General features: G+C 48.5%; 1 protein-coding gene across 1 annotated transcript in view; it reads left to right on the top strand.

Annotated features, from left to right (window-relative positions):
- The first annotated feature begins 2,980 nt into the window (after positions 1–2,980).
- Positions 2,981–14,028, top strand: part of SLC41A2 (solute carrier family 41 member 2) — a 123,857-nt gene continuing 112,809 nt past the window's right edge. Inside the window, exon 1 of the mRNA XM_074226751.1 lies at positions 2,981–3,030. The gene's annotated coding sequence lies outside the window, so the exon portion shown is untranslated. The remainder of the gene's footprint in view (positions 3,031–14,028) is intronic.

Here is a 14,028-nt window from a genome sequence, read left to right as displayed (position 1 = left end):
TTAAGAGGAGAGTCTCAGGTTCGAGTCTCCCTTCTGATGGTATAATTGATTTTACTTAACTTCCAGGGTCAGGTGGCAAAGTGAATAGAGCCCTGAATCAGAAAGATCTAGAATCAGTGACCGTAGGCAAGTCGCTTAACCCTGTTTCTCTCAGTTTTCTCATCTGTAAACTGAACTGGAGAAGGAAATGGCAAATCATACCAGTATCTTTACCAAGAAAATCCTGCATGGGGTCATGAAGAATCATATATGACTGAAAAACAAATGAACACCAACCATGGGCTTTAGCAGATTAACTGCCCTTGGGGTCCAGGACAAAAAACAAGTTGAGAAATCTGGTGGTAAAGGATTCCTAGCTTCTATGAACCCGAGTTCTCATCTGGTCTTCCGAAGAAGGCTCTGGGATACTACATTTTACAGGACTGGAACTGACCTCAGAAATCTTTCAGTCTGGCTCCGTCTACCCCTGTTTTACAGAGTAGGAAACAGATTCAGAGAGGTTATGATTTAAGATGAAAGAATTAAATTGTAGCCCAAAGGAGCCTAATGGAATCATTTTTATGGAAGAAGAAACTGAGGTTAGAGGCATAATAAATCTAGAGAAATCATAGATGCAGCTAGAAAAGTCCTTAGAGGCCATCTAAGGGCAGCTAGGTGGTGCAGTGGATTGGGCACCAGCCCTGGAGTCAGGGGGACCTCAGACTCTTATTAGTGGCATGACCTTGGGCAAGTGCTTCACCCTGATGCCTCGCATCCAGGGCCATCTCCAGCCATGGGACCCAGATAGCTCTAGAGGAGAAAAGGAGTCTGGTGACCTAGTACCGCACCCCCTCCCCAACTCCAATGCAATTCACTGCTTGTCAAGGCATCACTTCTCTGATGTCGTGGTCTTCAAGATGGAAGGACAAACATCAGAGGTCATCAAGCTCAAGGCCTTCATTGCACAGACTGGGGTCAGAGGGAAGATGATCTCACTGGGGCCTAGAAGGAAGAGGCCTCAGAGGAACTGGGGGAGACTGGGCCAGAGGCTGATGATGTCATTGGGGCCTGGGAGGAAGGGACCTCGGAGGTATCTGGGGAGACTGAGGCCAGAGGACGATGACATCACTGGGGCCTGGGGGGGGGAGCTCGGAGCGTTTGGGGAGACTGAGGCCAGAGGGCGATGACATCACTGGGGCCTGGGAGGAAGGGACCTCAGAGGTATTTGGGGAGACTGAGGCCGGAGGACGATGGCATCACTGGGGCCTGGGGGAGGGACCTCGGAGAGTTTGGGGAGACTGAGGCCGGAGGACGATGGCATCACTGGGGCCTGGGGGAGGGACCTCGGAGAGTTTGGGGAGACTGAGGCCGGAGGACGATGACATCACTGGGGCCTGGGGGAGGAGCTTGGAGCGTTTGGGGAGACTGAGGCCAGAGGACGATGACATCATTGGGACCTGGGGGAGTGACCTCGGAGAGTTTGGGGAGACTGAGGCCGGAGGACGATGGCATCACTGGGGCCTGGGGGGGGACCTCGGAGGTATTTGGGGAGACTGAGGCCGGAGGACGATGGCATCACTGGGGCCTGGGGGGGGGAGCTCGGAGGTATTTGGGGAGACTGAGGCCAGAGGGCGATGACATCACTGGGGCCTGGGGGGGGACCTCGGAGAGTTTGGGGAGACTGAGGCCGGAGGACGATGACATCATTGGGACCTGGGGGAGGGACCTCGGAGAGTTTGGGGAGACTGAGGCCGGAGGACGATGACATCACTGGGGCCTGGGGGGCGAGCTCGGAGCGTTTGGGGAGACTGAGGCCGGAGGACGATGGCATCACTGGGGCCTGGGGGGGGAGCTCGGAGGTATTTGGGGAGACTGAGGCCGGAGGACGATGACATCACTGGGGCCTGGGGGGGGACCTCGGAGAGTTTGGGGAGACTGAGGCCGGAGGACGATGGCATCACTGGGGCCTGGGGGGGGACCTCGGAGAGTTTGGGGAGACTGAGGCCGGAGGACGATGGCATCACTGGGGCCTGGGGGGGGACCTCGGAGAGTTTGGGGAGACTGAGGCCGGAGGACGATGACATCACTGGGGCCTGGGGGGGGAGCTCAGAGGTATTTGGGGAGACTGAGGCCGGAGGACGATGACATCACTGGGGCCTGGGGGGGGACCTCGGAGAGTTTGGGGAGACTGAGGCCGGAGGACGATGACACTGGGGCCTGGGGGGGGATGGAGGTATTTGGGGAGACTGAGGCCGGAGGACGATGACATCACTGGGGCCTGGGGGAGGAGCTCGGAGCGTTTGGGGAGACATCTGAGGCCGGAGGACGATGGGGGTATTTGGGGAGACCTGGGAGGAAGGGACCTCAGAGGTATTTGGGGAGACTGAGGCCGGAGGACGATGGCATCACTGGGGCCTGGGGGGGGGAGCTCGGAGGTATTTGGGGAGACTGAGGCCGGAGGACGATGGCATCACTGGGGCCTGGGGGAGGGAGCTCGGAGCGTTTGGGGAGACTGAGGCCGGAGGACGATGACATCATTGGGACCTGGGGGAGGGACCTCGGAGAGTTTGGGGAGACTGAGGCCGGAGGACGATGGCATCACTGGGGCCTGGGGGGGAGCTCGGAGGTATTTGGGGAGACTGAGGCCGGAGGGCGCCCGCTGGGCCACGTGGCGCCGCCCCGCCCGGCGCCACATCAGCAGGACTCGGGGCTCCGGGCGGCGGCGGCATCGGCGGGGGCGGCGGCCGCGCGGGGGGGGGGGGGGGGGGGGGGGCTCGGCCCGCGCCTGCGCACACGGCCGCGCCGCGGGGCCGGGAGGGCGGGGCGGGGCTGCGCGCGGCCGGGCCGGGCCCTGGGGCAGGCCGGAGGCGGGGCGGGGCGCGCGCGGCCGGGGCGCGCGGGGGCGCGCGGCGCGCTCTCGGCAGGGCTGCGCCGGCCGGGCCCCCGGGACCTGTCACGGAGCCGGCGGCGCGCGGGGCGGAGGGGCCGCGGCGGCGCGCGGGGCGCAGGGGGCGAGGCCGGGCCGGGCCCCCCGGCGGGGCCTCGCGGCAGGTGAGGATGCGGGCAGGGCGCGGCGCGGGCGGGGAAACTGAGGCCGGCCTGGGCCCTGCCCGGGGGCGGCCGCCGCGGCCCGGGCTGCGGGAGGAGCCGGCGGGACCAGGGCCCCGGGGGCCGCAGCCCGGCCCGGCCCGTGTCAGCCCCCAGGGGCGGGAGCGGGATTGGAACTCAGCGCCCGAGGCTGAGGCCTGGGGGGGGGGCGGGCTGGAGCGACTTTTCATGTTTAATAACACTGTACATTTTAACTTAGGGCAAGGGGGCTCAGTGACTGGCCCAGGGCCACACAGCCGGGCCAGCACTCAGGGTCCCAGGCCGGATTTGGCCCCGGGCCGGGGCTCTGCCCCCCGCGCCGGGCTCTGCCCCCCGCGCCGGGCTCTGCCCACCGCGCCGGGCTCTGCCCCCCGCGCCGGGCTCTGCCCCCCGCGCCGGGCTCTGCCCCCCGCGCCGCCCTGAAGGAGGGAGTTGAGCCCGGGAAGCGTCTTTTTCTCTTGGAGGCCGTTCTGCGGCCGGGGCACGGAGTGACCTCTAGCCTGGCACACCGGGCCGGGCATCAGGGAGACCTCGGAGGAGGCGGGTGACTTGCCCAAGGTCACCCGGGGTTGGCGATGGAGGGAGGGCGCTGCTGCTCCGGGTCTCTCATCCCTCCCCTCTGGAGCCCAAGGCCAAGGGCCCGGCAGGCTGCTGGCAGCTGCCCGGGACCAGGAGTGGTGGCCACCTGCGTGCCCCTCCTTGGATGGTCGGCGTCTCACCTGGCAGCTACTGAGGCAGAAAATCACGGGAGCTAGAAAGGACTGACGGGTCATCTCGCCCAACCCTCTCATTTCAGAGACTTGGCACCCATGGGTGGCAGAGCCGGATTTCCTGTCCTGCTCCCCGGATTCCACCTTGGCTTTGGGGCCCCTAGGAGTGGGGTGACGGGTGGTTCCCTCCTCTCTGACCTTCACTGTAAAGTGATGCGGTTGGACCAGGAGTCCCCCATGGCCCCTGCCCACTCTGCCACCACCTTGTCAGGCTGGGAAAGGAGCTGGAGCCTTTGGGCTTGCCTTTGGCCACAGGCTCAGGTGGAATATGGAAGCGGGCCAGGGCTAAGGAACCATCAAAGACAGTGTTATTTGTTCCCCAAGAGTTGGACGGGGCCAGCAAGATACAGATCGAGTATCTCAAATCTTGTTTTTAAAAACAAACTTTTTTTAATCAGTTTTTTTTAATTTTAATACCGGTAGAATTCTTTCCAGAGTCCACTCCCCCTTCCAGAGAGCTATCTGACATAACAAATTCTAATTTTTTAGACTTTTGGACTTTATTTTTTATTTTTTCCAAATTCTAATTTTTTTTCCAAGGCAATGGGGTAAAGTGGCTTGCCCAAGGCCACACAGCTGGGTAATTATTAAGTGTCTGAGGTTGTATTTGAACTCAGGTCCTCCTGACTCCAGGTCTGGTTCTCTATCCACTGCGCCACCTAGCGGCCCCTACAAATTCTATTTTTAAAGGAAAAAAAAGAAACCCTAAACAATCAGCAAAAGCAATCCATTACTTTGAAAGAGTTTGAAAACCCACCCAGCGGAGGCCTGGGCTTCCCCTCAAGTCTTGGACTCCATGGCTCACTCCTTATGTAACATCCTCCTCTTTCCTCTTCTTATGTATTTGAGCAATCAGAAAACCACCCTGACAGATTCTAGGCTCTGGTTCAGCCTAGAGGCTGCTGGGTTGGGAAGCCAAAGATCTGCTTTCCAATATCACCTTTGTGACTCTTAGGACATCGGGCAAATCCCTCCTCTTTCTGTGATCAGCTTGGACCCACTGATCTCGAATCTCCTATAATTCATCTCATGTTCATAGATCCTTTGGATATGTAGGGATGCAAGGATAATCTGATAACAAGCCTGAATGTACAGTTTCATTGGGGTGATTCAGTGGGAAGGCAGATAAGGACTGTCCAAAGAACATGGAGCAGGAGCAGTTATCTGGGGATGGAAGCTTCCAGCGGGTAGGACTAGTCTCTTAATGAAGCATGACTATTAGAGGAGAGCCAAGATAGACTCTACCTTTGGCTCCCAGCCTTCAGGAACCTAAATAGTGAAGTGTGATCTTGGGGATCATCCAAGGAAGGCTTCATCAAGGAGGTGCCACTGAACCAGAGACAAGGGGGACATTATTGCAGATACCGGCAGCAAGTTGTGTGAATCCTTGGAAGCAGCCAGGTGAGGGCTTGGAACTGGAGTCTGGAAGACTTCAGACAGTGGCTGGCTGGGTGACCCAGGACAATCTTGTCAATTCTTTTGGCTTTCATTCCCCCATTTGTTGTGGCGAGGGTTGAATGAGTTAACATATGTAAAGTCCTTGGCAAACTTGAAGCCTCTATGTACATACTAGCAGTGATTATTATGCAATAGCAAGTTCAGAGAATGGCTGGGAGTCTATCTTGGCTCTAACAGTAGCTTATTGTTCTGTACCTCCCCACCTAAGTGTAAATCTAAGACCTCACCTAAGCCTTTACCATGCATTATTAGCCAGAGGACAGAATTAATCTAGAGTAAAGTATTTAAGAAAGGCATAGTAAGAAAAGTAGCATTAAAATATTTCTCCCATAACTTGGAGCATTTTCCCCCACAGATTCCCACCCCATCAATAAAATTGAAAGAGTGGAGACATAGAGGGAATACATCAAAGGGGCACACACACACTGAGGGAATGGGTTTGGTCAGGACCCATGTGGACTATAGCTTACATGATTAGCAGGTCCACTCACACCACTGGTGCTCCCCTAGCCTCCCCTGAGCTCAATGTCTTTGCCCTATGTGGCTCTGTTCAAGGCAGTTCAGCCGGACAAGGACTTTCCATCACGCATGACCCGGCCCAGTCCCACAGAACTTCTCCCTGCCCAGCTCCTCTGAAATGTTTTGCTAAGGGATTGCTCTCTTCCACATGAGAAGATGGTGCTCTTTTAGTTTAAAAACTATTTTCATTTAGAAAAATAACTGCCCTTACCTTAGTTGTAAGACCTGCATCTACCCTTTATGGTAGAAAAAACCAAGTGGAGAGAATAGGAATGATGTCAGAGATGCTATGGAAACAACATTGACAAGATGAGGAGTAAGGAAGACAGAAGAGCCAGGAATAATTTCAACCTGGTTGTTTGGGAAGATGGGTTGTCAGCCAACTGGGAAGGCTTTGGACTTCACATGGGAAGTTTGAGGGAAGGCAGGTTCTGTGGGGAAGGGAGGGAGCGTGTGAAGCCTCCTGAACATCAAGGAGTTGAGAAACAGATCCACGAGAAACAGATCCACACTCATTATATGACTGACATTCAGGAGAGAGGTGGGGATTGAATATTGAGTGAGGAGTTTTTAGGTGAATCTGGAACCTTTGGGAGCTGATGAGATTTCCAGAGAGAAAATGGGGTACAATAGAGAAGAGGACCTGGACAAATTGCTGAGGAACTCAGGAGATATGGATGATCTTAAACCTCTTTAAAGTTGGGTTCAGTCAGCCAATATCCCTTCCAGTTTTCAGTCTGTTTTTGCAGGAAGGCAAAGCAAGTTATCTGATCAGATCTGCCAGTCACCTTGATTCTCTCTTTGTACAGGGTGATGACTGAGTTAGTGCTATTTGAACCTTTCTTTCAAAATATTCTTCAAATTTATTTGAATCTTCTTCATGTTCTATCCTTTTCCCATTTCAATTTTTTGAAAAGAAATTCTAAGAAATTCAACAATCAGTATAAACCAGAGGCTGAGCAAGAACGTGGAAAAATGACCAGATAGATTTTTAGAGCTGGAAAGGACCCCAGTGGTGGCCCTTACCTATGAGAGGCCATCTAGGCCATCCCATTGTCCAGCAGGAATCCCTAAACACAGTGGGCTTCTGTGCTTAGATTTAATTTGAATAATCATAATGGCAGAGTAATTATGAATTTAGTGTTAACAAAATTTAGGAAAACCAAATATAGCATCTTTATTTTTAATTTAAGGAAAAAATCTTTTAATATGCTTGTTTGGGAAATGTATCTCTTCCTAAGTCTGATGGGGTCTTTATTATAACATTGTACATAAATACAGATGGATTTTAAAAAAAGTTTTGTAGATGTCTTTTGCTTTTAAATAAGCTGTTTTTTTTTTTTCTTTTTGGAGGCAAATGAGCTTAGGTGACTTGCTCAGGGTCACTCATCTAGTATGTGTCTGAGGTTGGATTTGAATTCAGATCCTCCAGACTCCAGGGCTGATGTTGTATACACTGGGTCATCTCACTGTGTACAACTTTGTTGTAATACTGTCCTTTCCACTAGAGACTGCACTTATAGCAAAGAAAAATAATTAAGCAAATACTCTGTAGATAGGGTAATCATGTTTGATAATACCTACATCATCTTACTCCAGGAATAAGGAGGGATGTCTTCTTTAGCACTCCTATCAGTATTTCTTAGGCTTTTTTTTTTGAGTGAGCTTTTCATTTGTTTTGTTGTAGAAAGTAGATTTAGTTTTGGTTCTGGTTATTTCTATATTGGTTCATAAAATCTTTCCATGTTTCTCTGAATTATTCATAGTTATCCTTTCTTATTGCATAGTAATATTACATCACATTCATTTACCACAGTTTGTTCAGTCTTGGTAAAGAATGGATGACTCATTTAACTGTATATCCAGATAACCTGACCAGCTTATAATAATCACATTAATAAGAGCTGGAGCTGATGTAACTTTTAAGGTTTGTCAAGGATTTTGTCTTTGTGAGGTAGGTGCTAATAACCCTGTTTTAAAGGTGAGTGTGTAATGACTTGCCTAGGGTCATACAGGTATGGCAGCTAGTTGGCACAGTGGATAGAGCCCTGGCCTTGGAGTCAGGAGGATGGGAATTTGAATCTGGCCTCAGACACTTGACTCTCACTAGCTGTGTGACCTTGGACAAGTCACTTCAACCTGATTGCCTCGCATCCAGGGTCATCTCCAGGAGTCCTAATTCATATCTGGCCACTGGACCCAGATGGCTCTGGAGAAGAAAGTGAGTCTGATGACTTAGCACAGCACCACCACCCCCCTTATATCCAATCCATGTGCTTGTCATGGCATCTTCCTTGATGTTGTGGTCTTCTTCGATAGGAAGGACAGACATTATTATTGTTATTGATTCCTATCTGGCCACTGGACCCAGATGACTGGAGGAGAATGTGAAACTCAAATCCAGTTCATGTGCTTGTCATGATATCACCTCCCTGATGTTATGGTCTTCCTTGAAAATGAAGGACAAGCATTAAAGGTAGGGCCCTAAGTGTCCAAGGCGTCCTGTATGCTCTTTGCTGGGGTTGAGTCATTAGACTGGAGTCCTGAGTGGCCAAATAGAGTTTCCAGAGAGGTGGCCCTTACCTATGAGAGGCTGCAGCCCAGATGCCCTTTCCTTGAGGGCTCTGCTTGTTGGAGGTGCTGAAGCAGAATTGCCATCTTGTCCCTGGTTTGTCGGTTGGTTGGTTGGTTGGTTGTCTTCAAGGACCAAAATGACATCACTGTATGAAAGTCAAGGTACAGTGTGTCTGTGCTGATCAGAACTATTTGAGCTTGGAATGCTCTAAGACAGGTTGGGCATAAACAATCCATGGGAATATTTGGGGTGGATTCTCTAAATTTGTACATCTTGCGTTTCTTTTGAGTCACGCTTTGCTTGTAGACCACAGTGCCTTCTTTGATGAGGGCATGCCATGCTGGGCAGTCTCATGTCACACAATCATTTCCAGAGAGAGACCTTGAGAGTATCCTTGTTTCTGACCCCACTGTGAGCTACTTGTCCCTGTGTGAGTTCTCCACAAAATAGTCATTTAGGCAAATGTATGTTAGACATTCGAGCAACATGGCCCAACCCATTGGAGTTGCACTCTCTGGTAATGTTTGAATGCTTGGCAGTGGAGTTCAAGAAAGGACCACAATGTCCAATAGTGCAGGGAGTGTTCAGGGAGGAACTGGCCCACTGGTGTGAAGGCTGCTGGTCCTGCTTTCCTCCTTCAGTGTCTGCCAGATGCACTTGGATGGATCCTCCAGGAAGCTACATTCTGGGCAGTGGCCACGGCCTGCTAAACATCCTTTGTAGAATTACCTGAAGGAGGTATCCAAAGGTTGAACTCCTTTTGTCTGGCTTTTCTTTGACTTTAGCCTTCTCCTTTGAGCTCACATGGCCATCCCACTGCTTCTCTGAGGGCTTCAAAGGGGACATTGAGCATAGTCTACTTCATTTGACCACTCTAGGTGACTGGGTGAGGGAGGCCAGTATGACTACTTCCATTTGATATCGAAACAGGGGCTTTAGGTGACTCCCATGAATAGACACTCCAGCCTCAGATTCTCAGTAGCTAGGTACCCTGTGCACATCACTTAACCACTGTCTCAGTTTTCTCCTCTGTGACAGCACCTAGCTCCCAAGAGATAATATCTATAAAGCACTTCACATAGTTTCTGCCACATAGTGATCACCATGTAAGTTAACTATTGTTGTTAGCATTATTAGAGACAGCATGGAAATGATTTTCAGAAGAACAAGTTGGAACAAAAGCCCTAAGTCTTCTGCTGCCCAAGTTTGCCACTACAGGGTCTCCCTTTCTGAACCCAGGTTCCGGTGCCTGGCATCCTCAGATTCTCACGCTTCTGCCCTCCAAGAAGAAGCTGTGTGATTGTAGCCAACATGAGTTTCTAGTGAAGATTGGTAACTTCAGGACTGAAAAATCTCCTCTTCCCAGGATTGCCATTCTAAACAGTGTCAAAGCCTTAAACTTTGTGCATCTACTGGTAATTTATATCATTTCAGACAGCAGGATTTGGAAAGAAGGTGTTTGGAGGAGTGTGAAACTCTGATCCCCTGCAGTCAGACTGAGTAGGCCATGGTCTGCTTTAAAGCCAGCCTCGCCTGTCATTGATTCACTCAGTTCCACCTCCCCCTTCCATTGCCTAAGCTATCATTCTTGGGATTATTAAAATGGACAGTTCTATGTGATGAGATATAGATAAGTAACCAACTCAAAACTGAGGGAACTTTCATTGTAATCCAGGTCTGCTAGTAACAAATAGTATGGCTGCAGAAATAATATTTAATCCTTTTATGAAGAACAATTTCAACGTGCTTCTCGGTGGCTTTTGGAATGAAAGAATAAAATTGTTATGATTTTGAAATGAACATTTTGAGAATATAATAGGCATACTAGCAGTCTTTGACCAATAGCAGTTTCTTTCACCCCTACTATATCGCCCCCCCCCCCCCAGGGCCAGAGCTCCAGTTAGAACTGTTGGGGACAAACCATATCTGATCTTTGGAGAATCTTGGGTTTAGAAGTAGGGTAAGGGGGCAGCTAGGTGGTGCAGTGGATAGAACGCTGGCCTTGAAGTCAGGAGTACCTGAGTTCAAATGTGACAGACACTTAATAATTACCTTGCTGTGTGGCCTTGGGCAAGCCACTTAACCCCATTGCCTTGCAAAGAACAAAAAAATTTTAAAAAAATTTAGAAGTAGGGTAAGTATGAGAGATGGCCTAACATGTAGCTTACATGAGGTGATTAAGGATCTGAGGTCCTAGGAAGATGGACCAGTTTAGATAGCTGGCTAGGAATACTTTCTCCTACTTATTTAATCTTTTTCTTTGTTGTACTGCCTATATCAGAGGGTTGACAAAGGTGGTGGTGCTGCTGGTGGTGCTCTACAAGCATGAGTCAGAGTCAGAATTACTTCTCTGATTTTAAAAAATGTACACAATTGAAGAGAGTTAAGAAGCTCTGTTTCTTTAGTGTAAATTATTTAAAATAAACTGAGTTCCTACTAATATACAGTTCAGATCAGATACACTGAGATAGTGAGACATTAGAAGATTGTACAAAAGTGGAGAGGAGGAAGACCTAGGGGCCTATCATTTATCTCTCCTTATCTCATACCATCAAATTACGTGTATGGATGGATCAGGGACCACCAAAGTATGGGGACTGGGAGAAAGGAGACACAGACTCATAATGGGGGATACTTAAGAAAAACTGACTATGCCAGCCCTATGCCTCCAGGAAAAGGGGAGGATTCAGCATCATTTTTATTCTTGGACAAGCACTGAGAGAGATTTGTCCAACATCTCACAGACATTATGTGTCAAAGAAACTTGAATGGAGATCTTCTGACTTCAGGACCATCTCTTGATAAACTATGGCACACTGCATATGGAAGGCTCACATTAATGCTTGATTAATGACCTCATTTCCATCTTTTTCTTTCTTTTTTTTTTGGCAAGGTTATTGGAGTTCTGGATTAGGTGAAGTATTGTAGCCATGGTATATTTAGATTTCAGCAAAGCATTTAATAGACATTCTCCTGCTATCATTGTGGAAAAGACAGGGTAATTTTTTTTTTGCAAGGCAGTGGGGTTAAGTGACTCGCCCAAGGTCACACAGATAGGTAATTATTAAGTGTCTGAGGTCAAATTTGAACTCAGGTCCTCCTGACTCCAGGGTTGGTGCTCTGTCCACTGCACCACCTAGCTGCCCCAAGATAGGGTAATTTGAGAGACTTGCTTAGGCAGTAGTGCTATTTAATGGAATGACAAGACAAGATGGTTCAGTGTTAACTTGCAAGGAAGTTTCTAGTTGACATTTTTACCATTAACTTTATGAAAATTTTTGTGACTTGCTTGTCAGATTTGCGAATGATATGAAATTATAAGGGATAGCTGACAAGGTGGATGACATTATCCAAAATAGGCTCTAACAGGATAGAATGGTGGACTTCATCAGAGAAGATTAAATTCTGTTATTGTTGTTCAGCCATTTCAGTCGTGCCTGTCTCTTGGAGAACCATTTGGGGTTTTCTTGGCAAAGATCCTGCAGCAGTTTACCATTTGCTTCTTCAGCTTATCTTACAGATAAGGAAATTGAGGCAAACAGGGTCAAGTTACTTGCCCAGGATCCACAGTAACTTACTTTGAGACAAAAACTCATAGCCTACAAGTTGGTTTTATCCCAGCACCCTTATGAGATGATGGTTGGTTCTCCTCATTTTACAGTAAGTGGCATAAAATAAGGAATGAGCAATTAGTAATAGTCACTATCTAACTTGATCCTCACAGCAACCCTAGGAGGTATGTGATATTCTTATCCCCATTTTATAGAAGAAGAAACTGAGGCAGACAGAGGTTTAAGTACCTCACTTGTCCAGGCTTTCCTAGCTAATATTCAGTGAGGCAGGATCTCTACTTAGGTCTTCTGGCCTCCAGGTCCAGTGCTCCATCCACTGCACCCCCTGTCTCTGGCTTGAGCACAAATGGTCTCATGGTTCCCTGTCTTCTGATGGCACTCTCTGTATTATTCTTTTCCTTGGTCCCATATGCTGTAGCCTACAAATAAGAATTTAATGATGGTGGTTTTTTGATCTAAGAAGTAACTAATGTTATAGAAGCTACCACTTCATGAGATAGAAGAGTTGGACAGTAAGGAAGAAAAAGGATTTCTTTCTAACCATAGTTCTGCCAGGTGATCAGGGAAACTATGAATAAACCATACTAGGTCAGTAGAAGGTTCAGCTGGGCTCAGTGGGAAGTGTGTGGGACTGAGTGTCACAGAGGGAAACTTGAACCTGGCTTGAAAACAAGGGGACTTATGTTGGAGTCCTGTCTTGGAGGCCAGTCGTCCTGCCTCACCTGTAAAGCGAGCAGTGTGGGCTTCAGGAGATGGCTCCAAAGCCATCAGAATGCAGCATTAGATTCCTTGGTTCTGGTATTCAAGGCTCTCACCAATCTCTCCAGGTTTAAATCTATGACTCTCTGGCTTGGTTTTGGCTACTGGTGCTGCCATTTTAGATCTGTGTGACCTTGCATCAGTCACCAAAATTCTTTGAGTCTCAGTTTCTACTTCTGCAAAATGAAGAATTTGGACTGGGTGTCCTCTAAGATCTAAAATATCTCTCTTGCGATCCATTGTCAGGAACTATTTTGTAGTTTTGTGGAAACTTGCTGACTAGAATGGGTAAAAATAGAAATTTCAGATACCCCACTATTACTGAAACCAGAACAAAACTCAATTTTCCTGATACACTGTAATTGTTTTTAAATATTAAGTTTAAATCCAGGTTCTCATGTTGTCTGGAGTCCAACATCTCATTTTTTTGTGGAAGTTAAATAATAAATTGGAATATCTATAATGTCATCTTAAGAATTGTTATTTTATAGAATAGCATCATAGAGTGTATAGCTAGGGGGAGATCATAATGATCATCTTGACCAATCCCTCATTCTATAGACAAGGAGATTGAGTCCCAGAAGTAAGAAGACTTATCCAAGGTGACAGGACTAGAAAGTGGCCGAGTTGTCATTCAGTCCTAAGAAGGACAGTTCCAAATCCAGTTCCTATTCTTTTACATCATGGGTGTCTTCCCTCCCCCCCCCATCATGATGGTTTTTGAGGGGTGCTGGTGGTGCTGGATGGTGTGTTTCTGGTTAGGATTGGGTTTTTGTTTTCTTTAAATGTGTTTTATTGATGCTTTTAAAAAACATCCTGGTTAGTTCTCAGCAATTCTTCCCTTCCTAAAATACACTTCTTTGTGTGGAAGAGATCAGATAAGATAGATCAGTGCACAGATGGACAGCCTCTGAACAGTTTTCCTCATTCCTCTCTGCTGGGAGGAGGAGGAAGAGTAGCCCTTGGCTGCTTTGAGTCAGCCTTCTGATATCTTTCCAGTGTTGTTTTCAAATAAGATGATATCAGGACACATAGCAGGTGATTAATAAATATGTTTTTTTCTCCTCTTCCATTTATATTATTGTGGTCATTTCATAAAATATTTTCTTTATTTGCTTACATTTCTGAATTATGAGTCCATTCTCTCCTTGGATTTTGAGAAGTTCATTGGCCTCAGGTCAGTCTGGAGGATAACTTCTCTGTGGCAGCCTGTCTTGAAAATCACTAACTCTCCTAGAATACTTAGAATACAAATCAAAAGGGACCCCCATGTTCCCCAGTCATGGTTCTTTAAAATCTTGAAGCAGTT

This window comes from Macrotis lagotis, chromosome 2 (genome assembly GCF_037893015.1).
Source record: "Macrotis lagotis isolate mMagLag1 chromosome 2, bilby.v1.9.chrom.fasta, whole genome shotgun sequence".
Lineage (NCBI taxonomy): Eukaryota > Metazoa > Chordata > Mammalia > Peramelemorphia > Peramelidae > Macrotis > Macrotis lagotis.
The sequence above is the reverse complement of the archived record's forward strand: the minus strand, read 5'-3'. Positions and strand labels throughout refer to the sequence as shown.